Below are 22,470 nucleotides of genomic sequence, written 5' to 3'. Positions count from 1 at the left end.
ACAACGCAAAAGAAATCTATCGCGATGGAGCAGTACAAACACACATCCACTTACGTTTTCGAAACGATGCACGAGGATAAGAGCTCGACCCGCTGGCATTTTCTTGTCTCACTCGTCTATCGATGGAAATCGATGCGGCTGAAATAAACACGTCCTCTCGCTCTCTCTACGGCAAGAATGAAAGAAATAAAATCACAGTTTTGCAGTGCACCAAGTACGGAACATTCACCTACAATTTCAGCAGTGGAATTCACAAATACAACTCACCTTCCTTAGTCCTTACACCGCCACCGCATCTCCTTCCCTGCCCTGCCTGAAACGTTACCAACAAACCTTCCCATTAGCCAACTTTGCCACCGGGGTTTGGTGCGGGGACTAGCGCGAACGCAGTCCCCACTACCAGAAATTATACGCTCGAGTTACCCACATTTGGGGTAATCGCAAGGGTCAACCCAATCGAAGTGCAATGAAAGAGCCTCACCTTGAGAGGACTGCCTCCCTGATCACAGTGCCTCCCGCGTCAGGTAAGTATGCCTTTTCAACCTCTCCGGAACCGCAAAACGCAACTTGTCTGCGCATACCATGTGGTAATGGGGGTCACGTGCTCCTCGTCCTGTCGTGTCGTGCTGTCCACTCGCTGCTATGCTACCTAGAAAAGAGAAGAGAATGTGAAGGTTGGTTGCTTGGTCATTTGTTCTGCTTTCACTTGATTATTTCTTCCCCAGAGGGAAGTGGGCCACGCTCGGAGGTAGTGCTATACCGAGGCAACCCGTGGCCGGGACGAGGCAAGCCTCTTTTCCACGGCCCAGTTCCAAAAATCAGTTTAATATATGAGCTGCTCGATGAGCAGCGTATCAGATATTAAGCTGATAAGAACAGATACTACACTTGATCTTAGCCAAAAGGCCGAGAAGCGATGCCCGTAAATGCCACAGCGGACAAGGTGCTCCCAGTCTCATGGCCACGAGATATGGTGGTCCGATTACAATCCGTGCCAAGGAAGGAATGCCCAAAGCCAACCTGAAAGCGAGGCGCACACAACGATCGCCCTTGTACAGTGGGCAGCAGGACCAGCATTGCATGGCACTTGCGTTGACGGCAAGAGGACAAATGCACATTGTGCTTGCTCTGACCTCGTTTTTATTTTCCCTTATAACAAAGTTAATTTTTCACGGCGAATTACTTGTCTACGACCATACCACAGGGAAAACACCGGTTCTCGTCCGATCACCGAAGTTAAGCCCTGTCGGGCGGGGTTAGTACTTGGATGGGAGACCGCCTGGGAATACCCCGTGTGTTGTAGGCTTCCCTTTTTCCTTCTGTACACTTGATTATCTCAAAAATCTCAGTTTCCTTTAATGAAAGAACATTCCAAACCAGGTTTTTTGAACACAACATGCCAACGATATGTCAAAGATGAGACATACAACAAAAACAAAATAGTTCACACGAGAAAGTGGAACTTGTATTCCCAAGGGAGCGCGTGCGCGCGAGATCTTATCAATCCAACGTTTATGACATGAAACGTATCTTTTCGTGTGAGCAAAGAACAGGATACGACAAGTAAAAAATGCATGCACTGTTATGCATTAGATGGAAGTTAACCTAGCCCGGATGATATGCATACAACGAAGGCTACAACACTACAACATTGATCCTGCGAAAACGTGACTTACGTGACGTAGCGCACTTCAAAGTCTTACTGTTCCCTGCTCAACACGGACAGTACGTATTCAAAGGGCCGATAAGACACTATCCTGACCATGAAAGATTTACTTTTTATGATAACAATCCAATTAACTGATAACATAGAGAAACCACAAAGTGTTGGCCACAGAAATGTAACGCCAACTGATCTGGCGGGTCCTCAGTTACTCAATGCAAAACGGGCTCTCCAGAACGCAACATAACACAACGCAAAAGAAATCTATCGCGATGGAGCAGTACAAACACACATCCACTTACGTTTTCGAAACGATGCACGAGGATAAGAGCTCGACCCGCTGGCATTTTCTTGTCTCACTCGTCTATCGATGGAAATCGATGCGGCTGAAATAAACACGTCCTCTCGCTCTCTCTCTACGGCCAAGAATGAAAGAAATAAAATCACAGTTTTGCAGTGCACCAAGTACGGAACATTCACCTACAATTTCAGCAGTGGAATTCACAAATACAACTCACCTTCCTTAGTCCTTACACCGCCACCGCATCTCCTTCCCTGCCCTGCCTGAAACGTTACCAACAAACCTTCCCATTAGCCAACTTGCCACCGGGGTTTGGTGCGGGGACTAGCGCGAACGCAGGTCCCCACTACCAGAAATTATACGCTCGAGTTACCCACATTTGGGGTAATCGCAAGGGTCAACCCAATCGAAGTGCAATGAAAGAGCCTCACCTTGAGAGGACTGCCTCCCTGATCACAGTGCCTCCCGCGTCAGGTAAGTATGCCTTTTCAACCTCTCCGGAACCGCAAAACGCAACTTGTCTGCGCATACCATGTGGTAATGGGGGTCACGTGCTCCTCGTCCTGTCGTGTCGTGCTGTCCACTCGCTGCTATGCTACCTAGAAAAGAGAAGAGAATGTGAAGGTTGGTTGCTTGGTCATTTGTTCTGCTTTCACTTGATTATTTCTTCCCCAGAGGGAAGTGGGCCACGCTCGGAGGTAGTGCTATACCGAGGCAACCCGTGGCCGGGACGAGGCAAGCTCTTTTCCACGGCCCAGTTCCAAAAATCAGTTTAATATATGAGCTGCTCGATGAGCAGCGTATCAGATATTAAGCTGATAAGAACAGATACTACACTTGATCTTAGCCAAAAGGCCGAGAAGGATGCCCGTAAATGCTCACAGCGGACAAGGTGCTCCCAGTCTCATGGCCACGAGATATGGTGGTCCGATTACAATCCGTGCCAAGGAAGGAATGCCCAAAGCCAACCTGAAAGCGAGGCGCACACAACGATCGCCCTTGTACAGTGGGCAGCAGGACCAGCATTGCATGGCACTTGCGTTGACGGCAAGAGGACAAATGCACATTGTGCTTGCTCTGACCTCGTTTTATTTTCCCTTATAACAAAGTTAATTTTCACGGCGAATTACTTGTCTACGACCATACCACAGGGAAAACACCGGTTCTCGTCCGATCACCGAAGTTAAGCCCTGTCGGGCGGGGTTAGTACTTGGATGGGAGACCGCCTGGGAATACCCCGTGTTGTAGGCTTCCCTTTTTCCTTCTGTACACTTGATTATCTCAAAAAATCTCAGTTTCCTTTAATGAAAGAACATTCCAAACCAGGTTTTTTGAACACAACATGCCAACGATATGTCAAAGATGAGACATACAACAAAAACAAAATAGTTCACACGAGAAAGTGGAACTTGTATTCCCAAGGGAGCGCGTGCGCGCGAGATCTTATCAATCCAACGTTTATGACATGAAACGTATCTTTTCGTGTGAGCAAAGAACAGGATACGACAAGTAAAAAATGCATGCACTGTTATGCATTAGATGGAAGTTAACCTAGCCCGGATGATATGCATACAACGAAGGCTACAACACTACAACATTGATCCTGCGAAAACGTGACTTACGTGACGTAGCGCACTTCAAAGTCTTACTGTTCCCTGCTCAACACGGACAGTACGTATTCAAAGGGCCGATAAGACACTATCCTGACCATGAAAGATTTACTTTTTATGATAACAATCCAATTAACTGATAACATAGAGAAACCACAAAGTGTTGGCCACAGAAATGTAACGCCAACTGATCTGGCGGGTCCTCAGTTACTCAATGCAAAACGGGCTCTCCAGAACGCAACATAACACAACGCAAAAGAAATCTATCGCGATGGAGCAGTACAAACACACATCCACTTACGTTTTCGAAACGATGCACGAGGATAAGAGCTCGACCCGCTGGCATTTTCTTGTCTCACTCGTCTATCGATGGAAATCGATGCGGCTGAAATAAACACGTCCTCTCGCTCTCTCTACGGCCAAGAATGAAAGAAATAAAATCACAGTTTTGCAGTGCACCAAGTACGGAACATTCACCTACAATTTCAGCAGTGGAATTCACAAATACAACTCACCTTCCTTAGTCCTTACACCGCCACCGCATCTCCTTCCCTGCCCTGCCTGAAACGTTACCAACAAACCTTCCCATTAGCCAACTTTGCCACCGGGTTTGGTGCGGGGACTAGCGCGAACGCAGGTCCCCACTACCAGAAATTATACGCTCGAGTTACCCACATTTGGGGTAATCGCAAGGGTCAACCCAATCGAAGTGCAATGAAAGAGCCTCACCTTGAGAGGACTGCCTCCCTGATCACAGTGCCTCCCGCGTCAGGTAAGTATGCCTTTTCAACCTCTCCGGAACCGCAAAACGCAACTTGTCTGCGCATACCATGTGGTAATGGGGGTCACGTGCTCCTCGTCCTGTCGTGTCGTGCTGTCCACTCGCTGCTATGCTACCTAGAAAAGAGAAGAGAATGTGAAGGTTGGTTGCTTGGTCATTTGTTCTGCTTTCACTTGATTATTTCTTCCCCAGAGGGAAGTGGGCCACGCTCGGAGGTAGTGCTATACCGAGGCAACCCGTGGCCGGGACGAGGCAAGCCTCTTTTCCACGGCCCAGTTCCAAAAATCAGTTTAATATATGAGCTGCTCGATGAGCAGCGGTGAATGGCAGACCAAAGGTCACCAGTCGACAGACTCATCCAACGCCTGAGGCATTGGTCACCAGTATTAGGCGACAGAGGCGAAATAAAACTAAGCAAATCAGGTGGTACAGAGGGTGAATTAAGCAGGTGGCCCGAAGCGAAAAACGAGCTTGTTGGAAACATAGAGGCGATGACTCCATCCGCCCCCCACTGGCGGGCAAAATAACGTCGACGTCTCCGGGTTGAAAAACGCTTGAAGAGCAAGGGGAGGTGGAACTTGACACGGGCCTTTGCTCCCTCAATGACGGCGAGGGCCCCAGGTTGACAGAACGAAAGCGGTAGTCATTGCGGGCCAGCCAGATGTGAAACTTACAGGCACACAACAGGTAACTGAAGACTTTGGGCACTGCGTGAAGCTCAGTGGAATTGAAACCAAAAAGTAAATGGCGACGCTCAAGCACAGGACACATAGGCGAGAAATGAAAAAGGAGGGACTGTAGCCAACCAACAACACTTTGAGCAAGGGGACACACAAAGAGCAAATGCGACAGTGACTCGACGACAGGACCACAAAAACAAGCGGAGGAGACAGATAAACCAAAAGAGAGAAGACGCTCAGCAGTGTAAATCACACCATGAGCTACCTTCCAGGAGAAATCAACAACAAAGCGGTCAAAATCAAAGAAGTGGAACTGGCGCCACGTATCATACCAGTAAAGGTCCCCAAAGGAGGGAAAGAACTTAACTACACAGTGCGGTGTGACAGAGGAACAGGATAAAAGAAACTGGTAACCGACTTTGGCAGAGAAAAAAAGCCACGGAGGCGACAACGTGAGGGTCAGAGGATGCGAAAACCAAAGTTCCCCGGGAGGGGGAAAAAGAGCCACCAAGCGACTCCCAGGCCAAAAGCAAAGAGGAGTAAAATGGCGGTAACAGGGACCTGTCGAAGGCAGCGGGACGGGAGAAAACATCAAGAGAGGAGGCAGCAAAACACGATTGAAACCAGTACGACACAAAGGAGGACCAGCTTGACGAGGACAAAGTAGACCGTTTGACCCACTGACCCAGAAGCGACCAAACCTTGAGCTTAATGTCCACCACCGAGAAACCTCCCAGCGATGTGGGCTGAACGACCACAGCACGTGCAACGAGCTCCCGCTTGGTTTTCCAGAAGAATGAGAAAACAAGGGAGTTAAGTTCTTTAAGTACCCAGGGGGGCATGTGGACCAGGGATGCCACATACCAAACCCTGGCGAGGGCCAGGCAATTGATGACCAAAGCCTTGCCATGAAAAGACAAGGAGCGCTGACGCCAGGAGGAGAGGACGCGTTCCACAGCCTCTATCCGAGGCCGCCAATTAGTTCATCAATGTCATGCGGGCCAATGAAGACTCCGAGGATTTTAAGCTTAGAAGATGTCCAGTCGAGAGGGACAGGGGGGTCAGTTCGGCCAGCCCAAGACCCCAGCCACAAGCCGCGAGACTTTGTCAGGTTGAGCTTGGATCCAGAACCAAGCTCATACCTTGTGTAGGTGTCAAAAACAGCCCTAATGGAGGCATCGGAGGACAAGATGAGCGATGTGTCATCCGCGTACTGGGAAATTGGAGAGAGCGGTGAGGGCAGTCCAGGCAGCAAAGGTCCAGTAATGGCGGGATTTGCTCGAATATTGGCGGCCAAGACCTCAGCGACCATAACATACAGCAAAGGTGCGAGGGGGCAGCCTTGACGCACCCCCCGTGTGAGACTGAAAAAGTTTGAGACATGACCGTTAACAATGACAGCACTCTGAACAGCATTATAGAAAAGGCGGATCCAGCGCAGAAAGGAGGTTTGGAAACCCATTCTGCAGAGGGTGGCATGCAGAAAGGACCAATCAACGCGATCAAACGCTTTTTCTTGGTCGAGCGAGAGGATGGCACAAGGAGACCCGGATTGCGTGGCGTAATGGACCATGTCTCGGAGATAAGCGACGTTCTCACCAATATAACGACCGGGGACACCACAGGTTTGATCCTCAGCCACCACGGCATGAATAACCTTCAGGAGACGCCCAGCGATGACGCGGGCAGCGAGCTTGTAGTCCACACTAAGGAGGGAAATTGGCCGCCAGTTACGAGGGTTCAGCCGGTCACCCGTCTTAAAGATGAGAGAAATGATGCCTCGACGCTGAGAGAGGCTGAGAGTGCCAGCCTCATAACATGAGTTCAGGACGAGCACGAGGTCCTGTCCGAGCACCGGCCAGAATTTGACATAAAACTCCATAGGGAGGCCATCCAAGCCCGGGGTCTTGCCTCGAGCCATCCCACATAAAGCAGTATAACACTCCTCCGACTGGAGAGGACCATCACACTGTTGAGCCTGGTCGGCGGACAAGGTGGAGGTGAGGGCGTCGAGCAGGGAAAGAGCCACGTCCCCGTCAGTAGGCTCGGCACTAAACAAGTTAGAATAAAAGGAAGCAAAAGCCTGGCATAGGTCCTTTGAACTCGAGACCACTGTGCCATCATCGCATCGAAGTGCTGAAATAAGTCGGTCGGCGGCACGCTTCTTTTCCAGACGGAAGAAAAAGGCCGAGGAGGTTTCACCTTCCTCAACCCATTGGCCCGAGCACGGACTTGGGCTCCCCGAGCTGCCTCGAGGTCTAGGGCAGCAAGGGCAGACAGGGTAGAATGGTACGGCTCAACACAGGAGGTGAAACCGGCATCAACACGGTTCTTAAGATGCCCAGCTAGTCGGCCAAGGAGGTCTCGACACTGCGATGTTTTCTTTCGAGCGCTCAGCGCAATATTTAATTGTGAGGCCTTTGATTTGGCTCTTGCCCTTATCCCACCACTTAGCTAGTGACGGGAAGGACAGCATGGACTGCCTCCAAACGGACCAAAAATTAGTGATATGCTGGATATAGTCCTCATCATTGAGGACAGAAATGTTGAGCTTCCAGAAACTGTCCCAGGAGCAGCAATGTCTGGGACACTACAAGAAAGCACCACACCACAGTGATCCGAAAACGGACAAGGAATAATATCGCAAGTCAAGACTGATGGTAACAGGAGTACGGGGCACCAATGAGATCAATACGGGAGGCCATAAGGCCGTCTGAGCGAGTCCAAGAGAAGGCAGAATCGGAAGGATGCAGGTGCCTCCAAATGTCCAGACAACAGCAGGAGTCAAAAAGACGTTTTAAGGTAGCAGTACTTTCGCGGGAAGTGTCAGAGACATTGGAGCCCCGACGATCGAGGGCGCGGTCGAACACAGTGTTAAAGTCCCCGGCAAGGAAGGTCGGATAGGTGGGATCAACCCAAGACGAGACGTCGTCCAGGAAGTCGTCACGGGCTGGGTTGCGATTGGGGGCGTAGAGACAGCAGATACGAAACGGGTGCCCAGAATGGGTAAAGTGGCAAAAAACAACACGCCCAGCGGTGTCACACCAAGAGCTCGTAAGGGTGACCGTGGGGCGGAATAAAATGATGCAACCACAAGAGTGTGCAGAGCCAACAGAAGCAACTGCATTAAAACCAGATGAACGAAACCAGACTGACATTCACTGTCTGAAGAGCAGTGGGCCCTCTTGTAGGCAGACAATGTCAGGGACCTGAGGAAAGGAACGTAACCAGTGCAGAACACCAGCGCGCTTGGACGAGTCCCTGAGACCATTGGTGTTTAAGGAGAGGATAGAGAGAGCCATAACTGAGAAGAAAGAGAGAGACAGCACAACTAGGAGCGACGGCTCCGAACCGGGGCAGGGGGAGCCAAGGAGGGAAGGCCAGAATGAACAGCCCTCCCAGACTCCCTGCCCTTTCCAGACTTCGAGCGGCCGGGGACCGCAGAACCAGGAAGAGGTTTCTTCGCTTTCTTCTTAGACTTGACCTGATCATCAGAGGAAGCCTCAACATCCGAAAGTCCACGCTTAGTGACTGGTGAATCAGTCAGCTCGACCTCGTTAACCATTACGGGAGACAGAGATAGAACCTGTGGGGTATTTACAGGGGTTACATTGATGCCCGTTAAAGGGTCATCGTCACTAAATATACTTTGACTGTATTCAGTCTCATTAACTAGTTCATTATCATTCGTATCCATTTCTTTTCCATTATTACTATTATCCATTTCCATTTCTTTTCCATTAACTACAGCATTATTTGTCATTTCTTTTCCAGTAACTACATTATTACTATTATCCATTTCCATTTCTTTTCCATTAACTATAGTAGTATTGTCCATTACACCAACTACGTTACTACTAGTGTTAACATTGTATTACTCTGTGGCGCAGCCAAACCATCAGACGCAGCGGCGGGGGAGGCAGCCACCTGCACGCGCGTCGAGGACCCACCATTACCGTTTTAGGGAGGGCCGCACCCTCCTTAACATTTACTGGTGGCAGGAGAGGCCATGGGTGGAGTACCAGGGGGGATAACTCATTGTCCCTGAGGTCGGTGTGGGAACCCCAACTTGAAATACCAGGTTGCGTGGGGGCAGGAGGACGAAGGGTTACCCCCTCGTCCCCAGAGTCCTCATGGTCAGAGCTTGCAGGAGAAGTGGGAAGGTCCTCAGGACCAGAACTGACATCCAGGAGGGGAGGCAGCGACTCCGGGGGAGTGGCACCAACAACAAGTGAAGCGGACGGATGGGCGGGGGTCGCAGGCGAAGATGGTGGGTTCCCCCAGGCATTGGGGGGGTTGGGCAATCCCTGGCCATGTGACCAGGCTCCCGACACCTGCGGCACTTCCCGCGCAAGTCACAGTTTTTGGTGAGGTGTTCCCCACGACAGATATCACATTCGGCCGGCTGACCCACATACCACACCTTACATTTATATCCAGCAATGTCCAGATTACGAGGGATCCGGCCAGAACGAACCATTTTGATGATACGGGCTCCAGTGCAGATTGCAGGGTCACCCGGGTAATGCTGGTGCCTTATCGTCTCCACCTTCCCGTACGAGGAAAAGTAGGGCCGGAGGCGATCATCACTCTCCTCAAAGGGATAGTGATACAACATAACATTTTGAGCTCGAGGCCCAGCATACATGACTTTGCACTTAGCACCAGCTAAAGTGACAAAATCATAACCTTCAACAATATTTTTACATTTTGGGTCAGCGAAAGTAATCTGAACCAGTTTTACGGGAACAAACTGAATACTGTCAATCACAAAGGGGGTGAACTTTCCCTTGATGGCTGTAACAAGTTCCGCCCTGGGAACAGAGGTTGGAACATCGGAAAGGTCGAGGACTACTGTCCTCTTAAAGGCCGCAAGAGGCATGATGAAAAGGGAAAAAGAGAAAAAACAGTCCCCCCGGAAAGCAAAGCTCCCAGGAAGGGAACAGAAAGACTGGCTACCCTGGGTTATGGCAGGACGCCAAGCATAAGTCCCCAGGAGGGTCACCAGTAAAACTCAGGAATCAAAAATCTTACCACAAATCCCAAAAACGCTTGTCCCCACACTCCAATTCCAATACGGAACTTACGCGTACCACAAGGAAAGGCACGAACCTGGCAGATAATAAAAACCCGCGTCAGGTAAGTATGCCTTTTCAACCTCTCCGGAACCGCAAAAACGCAACTTGTCTGCGCATACCATGTGGTAATGGGGGTCACGTGCTCCTCGTCCTGTCGTGTCGTGCTGTCCACTCGCTGCTATGCTACCTAGAAAAGAGAAGAGAAATGTGAAGGTTGGTTGCTTGGTCATTTGTTCTGCTTTCACTTGATTATTTCTTCCCCAGAGGGAAGTGGGCCACGCTCGGAGGTAGTGCTATACCGAGGCAACCCGTGGCCGGGACGAGGCAAGCCTCTTTTCCACGGCCCAGTTCCAAAAATCAGTTTAATATATGAGCTGCTCGATGAGCAGCGTATCAGATATTAAGCTGATAAGAACAGATACTACACTTGATCTTAGCCAAAAGGCCGAGAAGCGATGCCCGTAAATGCTCACAGCGGACAAGGTGCTCCCAGTCTCATGGCCACGAGATATGGTGGTCCGATTACAATCCGTGCCAAGGAAGGAATGCCCAAAGCCAACCTGAAAGCGAGGCGCACACAACGATCGCCCTTGTACAGTGGGCAGCAGGACCAGCATTGCATGGCACTTGCGTTGACGGCAAGAGGACAAATGCACATTGTGCTTGCTCTGACCTCGTTTTTATTTTCCCTTATAACAAAGTTAATTTTCACGGCGAATTACTTGTCTACGACCATACCACAGGGAAAACACCGGTTCTCGTCCGATCACCGAAGTTAAGCCCTGTCGGGCGGGGTTAGTACTTGGATGGGAGACCGCCTGGGAATACCCCGTGTTGTAGGCTTCCCTTTTTCCTTCTGTACACTTGATTATCTCAAAAAATCTCAGTTTCCTTTAATGAAAGAACATTCCAAACCAGGTTTTTTGAACACAACATGCCAACGATATGTCAAAGATGAGACATACAACAAAAACAAAATAGTTCACACGAGAAAGTGGAACTTGTATTCCCAAGGGAGCGCGTGCGCGCGAGATCTTATCAATCCAACGTTTATGACATGAAACGTATCTTTTCGTGTGAGCAAAGAACAGGATACGACAAGTAAAAAATGCATGCACTGTTATGCATTAGATGGAAGTTAACCTAGCCCGGATGATATGCATACAACGAAGGCTACAACACTACAACATTGATCCTGCGAAAACGTGACTTACGTGACGTAGCGCACTTCAAAGTCTTACTGTTCCCTGCTCAACACGGACAGTACGTATTCAAAGGGCCGATAAGACACTATCCTGACCATGAAAGATTTACTTTTTATGATAACAATCCAATTAACTGATAACATAGAGAAACCACAAAGTGTTGGCCACAGAAATGTAACGCCAACTGATCTGGCGGGTCCTCAGTTACTCAATGCAAAACGGGCTCTCCAGAACGCAACATAACACAACGCAAAAGAAATCTATCGCGATGGAGCAGTACAACACACATCCACTTACGTTTTCGAAACGATGCACGAGGATAAGAGCTCGACCCGCTGGCATTTTCTTGTCTCACTCGTCTATCGATGGAAATCGATGCGGCTGAAATAAACACGTCCTCTCGCTCTCTCTACGGCCAAGAATGAAAGAAATAAAATCACAGTTTTGCAGTGCACCAAGTACGGAACATTCACCTACAATTTCAGCAGTGGAATTCACAAATACAACTCACCTTCCTTAGTCCTTACACCGCCACCGCATCTCCTTCCCTGCCCTGCCTGAAACGTTACCAACAAACCTTCCCATTAGCCAACTTTGCCACCGGGGTTTGGTGCGGGGACTAGCGCGAACGCAGGTCCCCACTACCAGAAATTATACGCTCGAGTTACCCACATTTGGGGTAATCGCAAGGGTCAACCCAATCGAAGTGCAATGAAAGAGCCTCACCTTGAGAGGACTGCCTCCCTGATCACAGTGCCTCCCGCGTCAGGTAAGTATGCCTTTTCAACCTCTCCGGAACCGCAAAACGCAACTTGTCTGCGCATACCATGTGGTAATGGGGGTCACGTGCTCCTCGTCCTGTCGTGTCGTGCTGTCCACTCGCTGCTATGCTACCTAGAAAAGAGAAGAGAATGTGAAGGTTGGTTGCTTGGTCATTTGTTCTGCTTTCACTTGATTATTTCTTCCCCAGAGGGAAGTGGGCCACGCTCGGAGGTAGTGCTATACCGAGGCAACCCGTGGCCGGGACGAGGCAAGCCTCTTTTCCACGGCCCAGTTCCAAAAATCAGTTTAATATATGAGCTGCTCGATGAGCAGCGTATCAGATATTAAGCTGATAAGAACAGATTTTTTTTTTTTTTTTTGTCAAAAGAGCGTTTATTCACAAATAAAAATGGAGCAATTACATATTCAGGAATACAAAAAAGTCTACAGAGTTACAAAGCCGGAGTAAGCAGCTAGCCGTAAGGGCCAGGGGCCCTAACGATAAAGTCCATGAACTGCGCAAGTTCTTAAAGAGAGCCCGGATTACAGGCACCGCAAACAGCGCGCGGACAAAGCAAAACGAGAATTAAATGTACGCCTAAATAGTAACGCTAGGAAGACCGTTCTCTACGGTGCAAAAGCCTGGGAGAGACCACAAAGAAGAAAGCGACTGTCTGAAAGCGAAAGTGATCGAGCTTAATTCGACTACGGAGATCGCCAGAAACACAAACGGATAATAGCCCGATGATCTTCTTTACCGTTATAAAAGGTGGCCTTATTGCGAAAAAGCCAAACAAACCGTAGAGAATGGTCTTGATAATGTGGCGCGCAATGCGAGCCCTCTTTGTAACGAGAGGGGGCCAAATAAAAAAGAACACGAAGGGGACATTTAAGGTAAGCCGAAAGCCTAGCACACGATCTAAAATTGGGAAAAAACGGGACCAAACCCGCTTAACCCGAGGGCAATGCAAAAAACAATGATCTATAGTCTCTCGTCTAGGGCAAGAAGCACAGAAAGCCGAGTTAATATATCCCCAATTAGCAAGGGAATCGCGAACCTTAAACACCGCGGAGAGCGATTAGCCACAAGAGATCATTTTTAGGATTTTCGGTAAGAGAATCTCGAACGAGAGACCAATGATCATTGAGTGAAAAAGAAGAGCCACAAACCTGGGTCCAAACTCTATGCATCAAGATAGGGGAGGAGGAATTCGAGGAAAGTAGTTTCAAATATAAACGCTTAGAAGTTAAGTCGCAATTAACAACGGATAAAAGAGTTTTCGAGACAGCGGGCGTAAAAAGGAGACGGAAAGCAGGCAGAAGGGGCAAAATTATCGCGCAAACAGTTCCACTGGGGGCGAAGAGAAGACAAACGTCTACCAACAAAATATTTACAAAGATAAAAACTAGAATCGTGAGGCGAGTCCAAAGTAAAAGCCATCCCCGCTAACTGCAAGGCAAGGCACTTAACACTAAAGTTAATAATACCTATACCCCCTTGCGCAGCGCTTAAATAAAAGTATTACGAGCAAACCGTCTCAATTTTACAACCCCAAAGAAAAGGCCAGATGAAACTATTGATACGGGAAAGGACCCAGGCAGGGGAAGCAAAACCCTAGCTAGATACATCAGCTTACTTAACCCTAAGGTGTTAATAAGGAGAGCCTTGCCTAGGAAGGACAAAGAACGAGATCTCCAAAGATTGAGGGACTTCTCTAGTTTGTTTAGTTTAGGTTGCCAATTATCATTCTCAACAGGGATAGTACCAAAAAAGACCCCAAGAATTTTCATTTTCTTGACCCAAGTAAGTCCAAGGGGTTCGTCAGTCCGAGAACGCCAAGCACCGAGCCACATGGCCTCCGTTTTCGACTTATTTAGCTTAGCTCCAGAACCACGTTCGTAAACACTAACACAATCAAAAAGCTTATTTAGAGAGAAAAGGTCTTTCAAAACAGCAGTAGTGTCATCAGCATAAAGGCGAACCTTGGCCTGCAAACCCCTTGCACCAGGAAGTAAAAACCCCTCAATCTCAGGAGATCTACGGATCAGGTTAGCAAGAACTTCTACACATAAAACATAAAGTAGAGGAGAGAGAGGATCCCCCTGACGGACGCCCCGTTCAAGGGGGATACTCTCAGTAAGCCAATCGTTAAGGATGATACGCATGCAAGCACCATTATAAAAGGTACTAATCCAGCGACAAAAATCAGAAACCAAAACCGTAAACATTAAGCAGCTCTAGAAGGAAGACGCGATCGACTCGGTCGAAGGCTTTTTCTTGATCTAAACTAATCAAAATAGCAGACTCATTTGTTTGCTCAATGTGGCTCAAAACATCGCGCAACAAACTCACATTAGAGAAGATTGAACGACCCGGAACAGAGCAAGATTGATCAGGGGAAACTATGTGATGCATAACCGAAGAAAGACGAGTTGTGATAGCTTTAGAGATAATCTTATAATCCACATTGAGCAAAGAAATGGGCCTCCAGTTTTTCAAATTCTTAATATCCCCACGCTTCTTATAAATAAGGCGAGTAACGCTTCCTTTCATAGAATCCGAAAGTTCAGAGTCATGGAAACATTGGTTTGCGACTGATAGCAAAAGGGGGCCCAGAATGTCCCAAAAACGCAAGTAAAATTCGACAGACAAACCATCAGAACCAGGTGACCTTCCTAGGCTAAGGCTCCTTAATGAAATAGTCAATTCATCTAAAGTTAAAAGTCCCTCGCATGAGTCGCGCAGAGGAGGAGAAAGCGAAGAAGGAATAGAATCAAAACAGGATTGTTTACACACAGGATCAATAACCTCTTGCGAGAAAAGATTTGAATAAAAGCGCACGTGCGCACGTTCAATCTCCTCCCGAGTGAAAAACTTCAATGTCATTATCATTCAAAATGGAAGAAACGTTATTACGGTCTAAGCGCTCACGTTCTAACTTGAAGAAGAAGCGTGAAGGCTTCTCGCCCTCCTCAAGCCACTGGACGCGAGAACGGATTTTAGAGCCTTCCAAAACACGCAAGGTAAGAGCATTCAGTTTCAGATTCAAGCCGAGAAATTTCAGGGGCGACCGAAAGGTCGCCACAGACAAGACGGCGCTTGAGACCAATTATTGCATTAGTTATAAGGAACGCGCTCATGCGAGAGACTTCTACGTTTATTCTTAGCGAAGGAAATAATTTCCGAGCGAATAGAGTCCTTAAAAAAGTCCCACCAACATTTGACTGACGGAAAATAGTCAACGCAATCGGAGAGCTCGCGAATCTTAGCATCAAAGGAAAGACAAAAATCGCTATCATTCAAAAGGGAGGAATTAAATTTCCATAAGCCCGGACCACGCATATAATTAGACTCCAATTTTAAAGAAAGATTAACAAAATCATGATCAGAAAAGGCGCAAGGAGAAATGTCACAGGACTGAACTAAGGGGAATAAATTTCGGGAAACAAAAAATTTGTCAAGGCGCGAGCCGATGGAAAAATTAGAATTAAACCAGAGCACGCTCGGACACGGGGATGCAATTTGCGCCAAGCATCTTCAAGGTAAAGTGAACGACGAAAGTCAGAGAGGTATTTTGCAATGGAAACATTGCCACCAAATTTATCTAAATCAGATTCATAGCAATTGAAATCACGGCAATAATAGTAAAATCAGCAGGAAGGCAGAAAGCATGCAATTCTCGAAAAACACTTTTCGGTCAGTCAAAAGGGTGGGCGCATAAATATTAATAATATTAAACTTACGATTATTATACTCAACGAGTAAACTAAGGACACGTCCATCATGATCTCTACGCCAAGATAAACACTGACCATCAAAACGATCGGAAATCAAAATAATAACACCAGCCTGTTTACCAACAGCAGGGGACCAAAAAGATGGCCCACTCCAGTCAGCAACCAGGGAATTAAAGGCAACAGGATCAGATATTAAAGTTTCCTGAATGCAGATAATACCGAAACCGAAACGAACATAATCAAGCAAAGCTTTCCGAGTAGCCCGATTAGAACCACGTGAATTAATTGAAATTAAATTAAATATAGAGGTCATGATGGACGGCTTTTTTTCGTAGGCACACGCGAAGGATTCGTTGACTTACGAACAGGCACAATGGTTGGAGTGACATTAGCAGGTGTCCGGCTGGATCCTCTCTTGACAGCTCGTCCCAACGTACGAGTTGGGAAAAGGTCAGGCGCAGGAGTATAATCATCTGAGTCAGAATCATCAGAAACGACGAGAGGATGGTCACCAGGGTCAGAAAGCAGCGGGCGAGAGGTCTGTAAAGGCGAATCAGCATCAAGGTCAGGATCAGTATCGTCAGAAGCAAACGTCAACGTCAAGATCAGGAACAGCATCAGGAACAGGGTCAGCGACAGGGGCAGGAACATTATCAGGATCGGAGTTGTCATCAGGGTAATCAGGAAGGGAGTCAGGCGGAGGATCGGCAACATCCATAGCATAGGCTACTTCGGCATCGGAGGCAGCTTCTACCAAGGCTGGATTAGAGGGCGCATAGGAAGCCAAAATACTCTGGGACTGAGAAAGGTCAGAAGAAAGAGGAGGGGAAGATTGTATCTGCGAAGGGGCCCGAGTGCTCAGAAGAAGGCTGCAAAGAGGAAGACTGCGACGAGGATTGGGGAAGAGCAGGATGAAGATAGTTGGCTAGTAGGCTGCGAAGGTCGATTAGAGGGCTGAACAGCAGGTTGAAGGTCAGGAGACGGCTGGGGAGGAGGGTCATCCGGCTTGTCAGCATCTCGGTAAGATCGAGGACGGCGATGCCACGAATGCTGACAATCGATAGCCTTATGGCCTTGGTCACGACACACACAGCAGAAATCCCTCTTCAGGGCATTCCTTAAACATATGACCAACGTGCTCGCAATTGTAGCAGAAGGTATTAGGGCAATCCTTAGCCATATGATCGGGGAGGTTGCACTTTCGACAAGTAGGCGTCTGATTGTCATGACGAACACGGACTAGAACCCGGCCAAAACGAAGAAAGGAAGGGATAGATTTGGACAGGACCATACCAAAGACCCGAGTTCCATTGTCCAACGCAGGGTAGTTCTGGTGTTTACTACGTCGAGTAAACTTCACAGTACCATAGGGAGCAAGACGCATATGAAGCGCAGAATCAGGAAGCTCATAAGGAGCACCAAAAACAGCAACATAGACGATACGGGGATTACCAGAAGCTGTAGGGGCACCAGAGCGGAGGAAACGAGGCACCAACGATGAAGCCCGAAGAAAGGTGTTACGATAATCTTCTTTGGCAAAGGTGACACACACTTGCTGCGGGGAAACCCATTGGACGCAGCGAACAGCAGCAGAAGGGATCTGGCAGGTCTCTAGGTCGGCAAAAAGATCCTTTAAAGCAAAGTCGCCATCAGGTTTCGGAAAAAGGCAGAACACGGTCTCTCTGGCAAGCGGTTGTAAACAGAAAAATTCTCTCTCTCAAAGGTAGACGGAACAAAACGGCTGCGAACAGGAGGATTATTGACGAGCGGAACAGGGTCACCAGACCCGGCAGTGACACCAGCATATGACATAACAGTATCCGATGAGGCAGCAGCAATATCAGAGGAAGGATTCACAACAACATTCTCAGAAACATGATCCATAGGGGCGTCGCCCCAATTAACACGTGTATCAGTATCAGCATCCATGGAATCGCAAATAGCAAGGATACCACAAGGAACGAAAAACCTACTACCAAAATGGTAGGGCTTCGCCCTGGGAGAACCCACAAAACATCGGCCAAAAAGACTTAGCCAAAAGGCCGAGAAGCGATGCCCGTAAATGCTCACAGCGGACAAGGTGCTCCCAGTCTCATGGCCACGAGATATGGTGGTCCGATTACAATCCGTGCCAAGGAAGGAATGCCCAAAGCCAACCTGAAAGCGAGGCGCACACAACGATCGCCCTTGTACAGTGGGCAGCAGGACCAGCATTGCATGGCACTTGCGTTGACGGCAAGAGGACAAATGCACATTGTGCTTGCTCTGACCTCGTTTTTATTTTCCCTTATAACAAAGTTAATTTTCACGGCGAATTACTTGTCTACGACCATACCACAGGGAAAACACCGGTTCTCGTCCGATCACCGAAGTTAAGCCCTGTCGGGCGGGGTTAGTACTTGGATGGGAGACCGCCTGGGAATACCCCGTGTTGTAGGCTTCCCTTTTTCCTTCTGTACACTTGATTATCTCAAAAAATCTCAGTTTCCTTTAATGAAAGAACATGCCAAACCAGTGTCTTTGAACACAACATGCCAACGATATGTCAAAGATGAGACATACAACAAAAACAAAATAGTTCACACGAGAAAGTGGAACTTGTATTCCCAAGGGAGCGCGTGCGCGCGAGATCTTATCAATCCAACGTTTATGACATGAAACGTATCTTTTCGTGTGAGCAAAGAACAGGATACGACAAGTAAAAAATGCATGCACTGTTATGCATTAGATGGAAGTTAACCTAGCCCGGATGATATGCATACAACGAAGGCTACAACACTACAACATTGATCCTGCGAAAACGTGACTTACGTGACGTAGCGCACTTCAAAGTCTTACTGTTCCCTGCTCAACACGGACAGTACGTATTCAAAGGGCCGATAAGACACTATCCTGACCATGAAAGATTTACTTTTTATGATAACAATCCAATTAACTGATAACATAGAGAAACCACAAAGTGTTGGCCACAGAAATGTAACGCCAACTGATCTGGGGGTCCTCAGTTACTCAATGCAAAACGGGCTCTCCAGAACGCAACATAACACAACGCAAAAGAAATCTATCGCGATGGAGCAGTACAAACACACATCCACTTACGTTTTCGAAACGATGCACGAGGATAAGAGCTCGACCCGCTGGCATTTTCTTGTCTCACTCGTCTATCGATGGAAATCGATGCGGCTGAAATAAACACGTCCTCTCGCTCTCTCTACGGCCAAGAATGAAAGAAATAAAATCACAGTTTGCAGTGCACCAAGTACGGAACATTCACCTACAATTTCAGCAGTGGAATTCACAAATACAACTCACCTTCCTTAGTCCTTACACCGCCACCGCATCTCCTTCCCTGCCCTGCCTGAAACGTTACCAACAAACCTTCCCATTAGCCAACTTTGCCACCGGGGTTTGGTGCGGGGACTAGCGCGAACGCAGGTCCCCACTACCAGAAATTATACGCTCGAGTTACCCACATTTGGGGTAATCGCAAGGGTCAACCCAATCGAAGTGCAATGAAAGAGCCTCACCTTGAGAGGACTGCCTCCCTGATCACAGTGCCTCCCGCGTCAGGTAAGTTTTTTTATTTGAGGCGAATGGCCGGGCCCCCGTTGGGGAGAGTGCAATGCCCGCCAGACATAACGACTAATCCGTCAACAACAACGGTTCCCTCAAACAGGGGTGCACCAGCACGTCAAACGTCACCGGGGAATCGAACCCCGCCCTTACAAACACAAAACAAAGGACACACGGACAAGAATTGCATTTAGGAGACGCCTCGTCCGACTTACACTCCAAAATGACAATTCAACACTAGACGAACACATAACTATACAACAACACGAGGCAAAAGGACAAACAGAACAGCCGAACTGGGCAACGGCGAATGGCAGGCCAGGGAAGGCCACCAGTCGAAAAGACTTATCCTGCAGGCGCAGGTTCGCCACCAATATGCAGCCAGAACGACAGGACATGACAAGGTACGAACAAGGCAAGCGGAGGACAACCAGGCTAAGGGGAGACAACACGAGAACGAAGGCATGATTTCAGAAGAGGACAAAACAAAACGATCATCAACAACTGAACCGATGACACCCGCAGCGCCCCACCTACGATGGAAAGGCGCCGACGCCTTGGGGACTTACAGCGCTTGAACAAGAGCGGAAGGTGGAACTGGACCCGAGAGCGGACTCTCGCAATAGCTCAGGTGCGCCAGGGTGAATGCCCCGGAAGCGAAAGTCGTTGCGGGCATGCCATACAAAATACTTACAAACATTCAGCATGTAAACAAAAACCTTCGGCAGAGAGCGGAGTTCACTTGGGGCGAAACCAAAGAGCACGATACGACAGACAAGCGAGGGCAAGAAGGGGAGTAGGCGAACATGAGGGACTGGAGCCAAGACAGAACACTATGTGCCAAAGGGCAGAAAAAAACAAATGAGAAGGACACTCGGGGGCCATGCCACAGAAGCAGTCCGGATCAACTGAATAGCCAAAGCCGATAAGCCGATCAACGGTGTACAGGACACCGTGAGCACCTTCCAGGAGAGGTCGATGACAGGGCGATCCAGGTCAAAGCGGAAAGCTGCTCCAAGTGGAGGACCAGTACAGCTCACCGTATTGAGGGCGAACTTCTCCACACAGTGAGGCAGCGAGCGTTGTTCGGACAGCAACTGGTAGACGTGCTTGGCAGAGGCATCGGCCACAGGACAAGAATGGTGAGGAGACAACGAAGCAACAATAGGCAGGCACGGCGACGGGAGTACGAGCCATCGGCCTCCCGCCAGGCAGACAACAATGCACGATAGAAAGGGGCAAAAGGGCAGAATGAAAGCAGACGGGTTAGCCAGGACTGCATCGACTGACGTACGAAAATGGACGGAAGCCCAGTACGAGAGGAAGGACACCCAGCCAGATGGAGAAGAGACGAAACGCCGTACCCACTGCACGAGCAAAGAGGCAACCTTCAGCCGCGAGTCAACCACAGAGAAGCCGCCAGCAGTGGGGGCTGAGTGACAACCACCCGTGCAACCAAATCCCGTTTGCCCTTCCAGAAGAAAGGGAAGGTTAGTTTGCCAATTCCGCGTGTACCCATAAGGGCGTGTGAATCAGAGAGGCCACATACCACACCGAGACAGAGCCAAGGCGTTGATGACCAGGCCCTCCCCCGGAAGGACAAGGAACGCTGTCGCCATGATGCCAAACATTCTCAACAGCTGTGATCCGCGGACGCCAGTTGTCCTCCTCCAGTCACCAGGACCGATAAAGACTCCCAGAACCTTGAGTTTGTCAGACGTCCAGTCCAGCTGGACAGGCGGGTCCTGCCTGCCACTCCAGGAACCAAGCCAAAGGCCTTTAGACTTGGACACATTCAGCTTGGCCCCGGAAGCCGCCTCAAACAACGAGTAAGTATCAAAGATGGCCAAGATGGCATCATCAGAGCCAACGATTAACGATGTGTCATCTGCATACTGAGAGATGGGCGAAAGGGCGAGGGGGACCCAGGGATAGATAGGCCCGTGATACGTGGATTGGCACGGATGTTAGCAGCGAGAACCTCAAGACCAACACATACAGCAAAGGCGACAGGACAGCCCTGACGAACACCACGGGAAAGATCAAAAAAGGAAGACAAAGGACCGTTTACATTCACACAACTCTGAACACCCGTGTACAGTAAACGGACCCAACGGATAAAGGATGGACCGAAGCCCATCCGAGACAAGGTAGAGATCATGAACTGCCAATCCACTCTATCAAACGCCTTTTCCTGGTCCAAAGAGAGAATGGCAACGGGGGTGTTGGTCAAGGTGGCGTAGTCTACAACATCCCGAAGGAGAGCGACGTTCTCACGATGAACCGTCCTGGCACTCCACAAGTCTGGTCCCTGCCAACCACCAGATGGATGACCTTCAGGAGACGCCCAGCTAGCACTCGAGACGCAAGCTTGTAATCCACATTCAAGAGGGAGATGGGGCGCCAGTTACGGGCGTCCAAACGATCTCCCTGCTTGAGATGAGAGAGATGACTCCGCGACGTTGCGACAAGGACAGGGACCCAGAGGCATAACAGGAGTGAGGACATCGACCAGGTCCCGGCCAAGCACTTCCCAGAAACGCACGTAAATTCCATGGGCAAGCCGTCTGACCCGGGGGCCTTACGCCTAGCCATACCCAAAAGAGCAGCATGACACTCCCCAAGGGTGAGGCGACCCTCACAAAGGTCGGCCTGACTGGGAGGCAAAGAGGAGGTGACGTTGTCAAACAAACGGTCTTGCACACTGGGGTCTGTAGGGGAGGCAGAAAACAGCGACGAGTAAAACTAGCGAAGGAGGCACAAAGATCAGCCGAGAAGAGACAGAGTACCGTCGGGCTCACGCAAAGCAGCAACCCACCTATCAGCCGCCTGCTTCTTCTCCAGACGGAAAAAAAGGCAGACGACACTTCCCCTTCCTCCACCCACCGCACCCGGGACCGCACCTGGGCACCCTTGGCTTCATCAATGTCCCACCGGGACAGCTGTTCGAGCACGGACCGTACGGCCCCAGACAGGACAGACAGCCAGAATCAACCCGGCTCTTCAGATGGTCGGCAGCCGCGTCAGGAGATCACGAGACTGAGAGGCCAGGCGGGACCGCCGAGTGCAGTAGGAGATG

At 49.1% G+C, this 22,470-nt stretch overlaps 14 non-coding genes across 14 annotated transcripts; 4 read left to right on the top strand and 10 right to left on the bottom strand.

The window, feature by feature from the left end:
- Positions 1 to 369: 369 nt before the first annotated feature.
- LOC137986284 (U1 spliceosomal RNA) lies at positions 370 to 532 on the bottom strand. The gene has a single exon (XR_011119692.1). It is a non-coding gene; the product is annotated as a U1 spliceosomal RNA (small nuclear RNA).
- Positions 533 to 726: 194 nt separating this feature from the next.
- LOC137986289 (U2 spliceosomal RNA) lies at positions 727 to 918 on the bottom strand. Its single transcript, XR_011119697.1, has one exon. It is a non-coding gene; the product is annotated as a U2 spliceosomal RNA (small nuclear RNA).
- Positions 919 to 1,185: 267 nt separating this feature from the next.
- Positions 1,186 to 1,306, top strand: LOC137986274 (5S ribosomal RNA). The gene has a single exon (XR_011119682.1). It is a non-coding gene; the product is annotated as a 5S ribosomal RNA (ribosomal RNA).
- A 976-nt stretch (positions 1,307 to 2,282) lies between these two features.
- Positions 2,283 to 2,446, bottom strand: LOC137986278 (U1 spliceosomal RNA). Its single transcript, XR_011119686.1, has one exon. It is a non-coding gene; the product is annotated as a U1 spliceosomal RNA (small nuclear RNA).
- Positions 2,447 to 2,640: 194 nt separating this feature from the next.
- On the bottom strand, positions 2,641 to 2,831 carry LOC137986298 (U2 spliceosomal RNA). The gene has a single exon (XR_011119705.1). It is a non-coding gene; the product is annotated as a U2 spliceosomal RNA (small nuclear RNA).
- A 265-nt stretch (positions 2,832 to 3,096) lies between these two features.
- On the top strand, positions 3,097 to 3,215 carry LOC137986291 (5S ribosomal RNA). Its single transcript, XR_011119699.1, has one exon. It is a non-coding gene; the product is annotated as a 5S ribosomal RNA (ribosomal RNA).
- Positions 3,216 to 4,190: 975 nt separating this feature from the next.
- Positions 4,191 to 4,354, bottom strand: LOC137986277 (U1 spliceosomal RNA). Its single transcript, XR_011119685.1, has one exon. It is a non-coding gene; the product is annotated as a U1 spliceosomal RNA (small nuclear RNA).
- A 194-nt stretch (positions 4,355 to 4,548) lies between these two features.
- On the bottom strand, positions 4,549 to 4,739 carry LOC137986301 (U2 spliceosomal RNA). Its single transcript, XR_011119708.1, has one exon. It is a non-coding gene; the product is annotated as a U2 spliceosomal RNA (small nuclear RNA).
- Positions 4,740 to 10,378: 5,639 nt separating this feature from the next.
- On the bottom strand, positions 10,379 to 10,570 carry LOC137986288 (U2 spliceosomal RNA). Its single transcript, XR_011119696.1, has one exon. It is a non-coding gene; the product is annotated as a U2 spliceosomal RNA (small nuclear RNA).
- A 267-nt stretch (positions 10,571 to 10,837) lies between these two features.
- LOC137986280 (5S ribosomal RNA) lies at positions 10,838 to 10,956 on the top strand. Its single transcript, XR_011119688.1, has one exon. It is a non-coding gene; the product is annotated as a 5S ribosomal RNA (ribosomal RNA).
- Positions 10,957 to 11,931: 975 nt separating this feature from the next.
- Positions 11,932 to 12,095, bottom strand: LOC137986276 (U1 spliceosomal RNA). Its single transcript, XR_011119684.1, has one exon. It is a non-coding gene; the product is annotated as a U1 spliceosomal RNA (small nuclear RNA).
- Positions 12,096 to 12,289: 194 nt separating this feature from the next.
- LOC137986299 (U2 spliceosomal RNA) lies at positions 12,290 to 12,474 on the bottom strand. The gene has a single exon (XR_011119706.1). It is a non-coding gene; the product is annotated as a U2 spliceosomal RNA (small nuclear RNA).
- A 5,665-nt stretch (positions 12,475 to 18,139) lies between these two features.
- LOC137986269 (5S ribosomal RNA) lies at positions 18,140 to 18,258 on the top strand. The gene has a single exon (XR_011119677.1). It is a non-coding gene; the product is annotated as a 5S ribosomal RNA (ribosomal RNA).
- A 974-nt stretch (positions 18,259 to 19,232) lies between these two features.
- LOC137986283 (U1 spliceosomal RNA) lies at positions 19,233 to 19,396 on the bottom strand. The gene has a single exon (XR_011119691.1). It is a non-coding gene; the product is annotated as a U1 spliceosomal RNA (small nuclear RNA).
- Between the last annotated feature and the right edge of the window lie 3,074 nt (positions 19,397 to 22,470).

This window comes from Montipora foliosa, unplaced genomic scaffold (genome assembly GCF_036669935.1).
Source record: "Montipora foliosa isolate CH-2021 unplaced genomic scaffold, ASM3666993v2 scaffold_175, whole genome shotgun sequence".
Taxonomy (NCBI): Eukaryota; Metazoa; Cnidaria; class Anthozoa; order Scleractinia; family Acroporidae; genus Montipora; species Montipora foliosa.
This window is presented reverse-complemented; position numbering and strand designations above follow the sequence as displayed.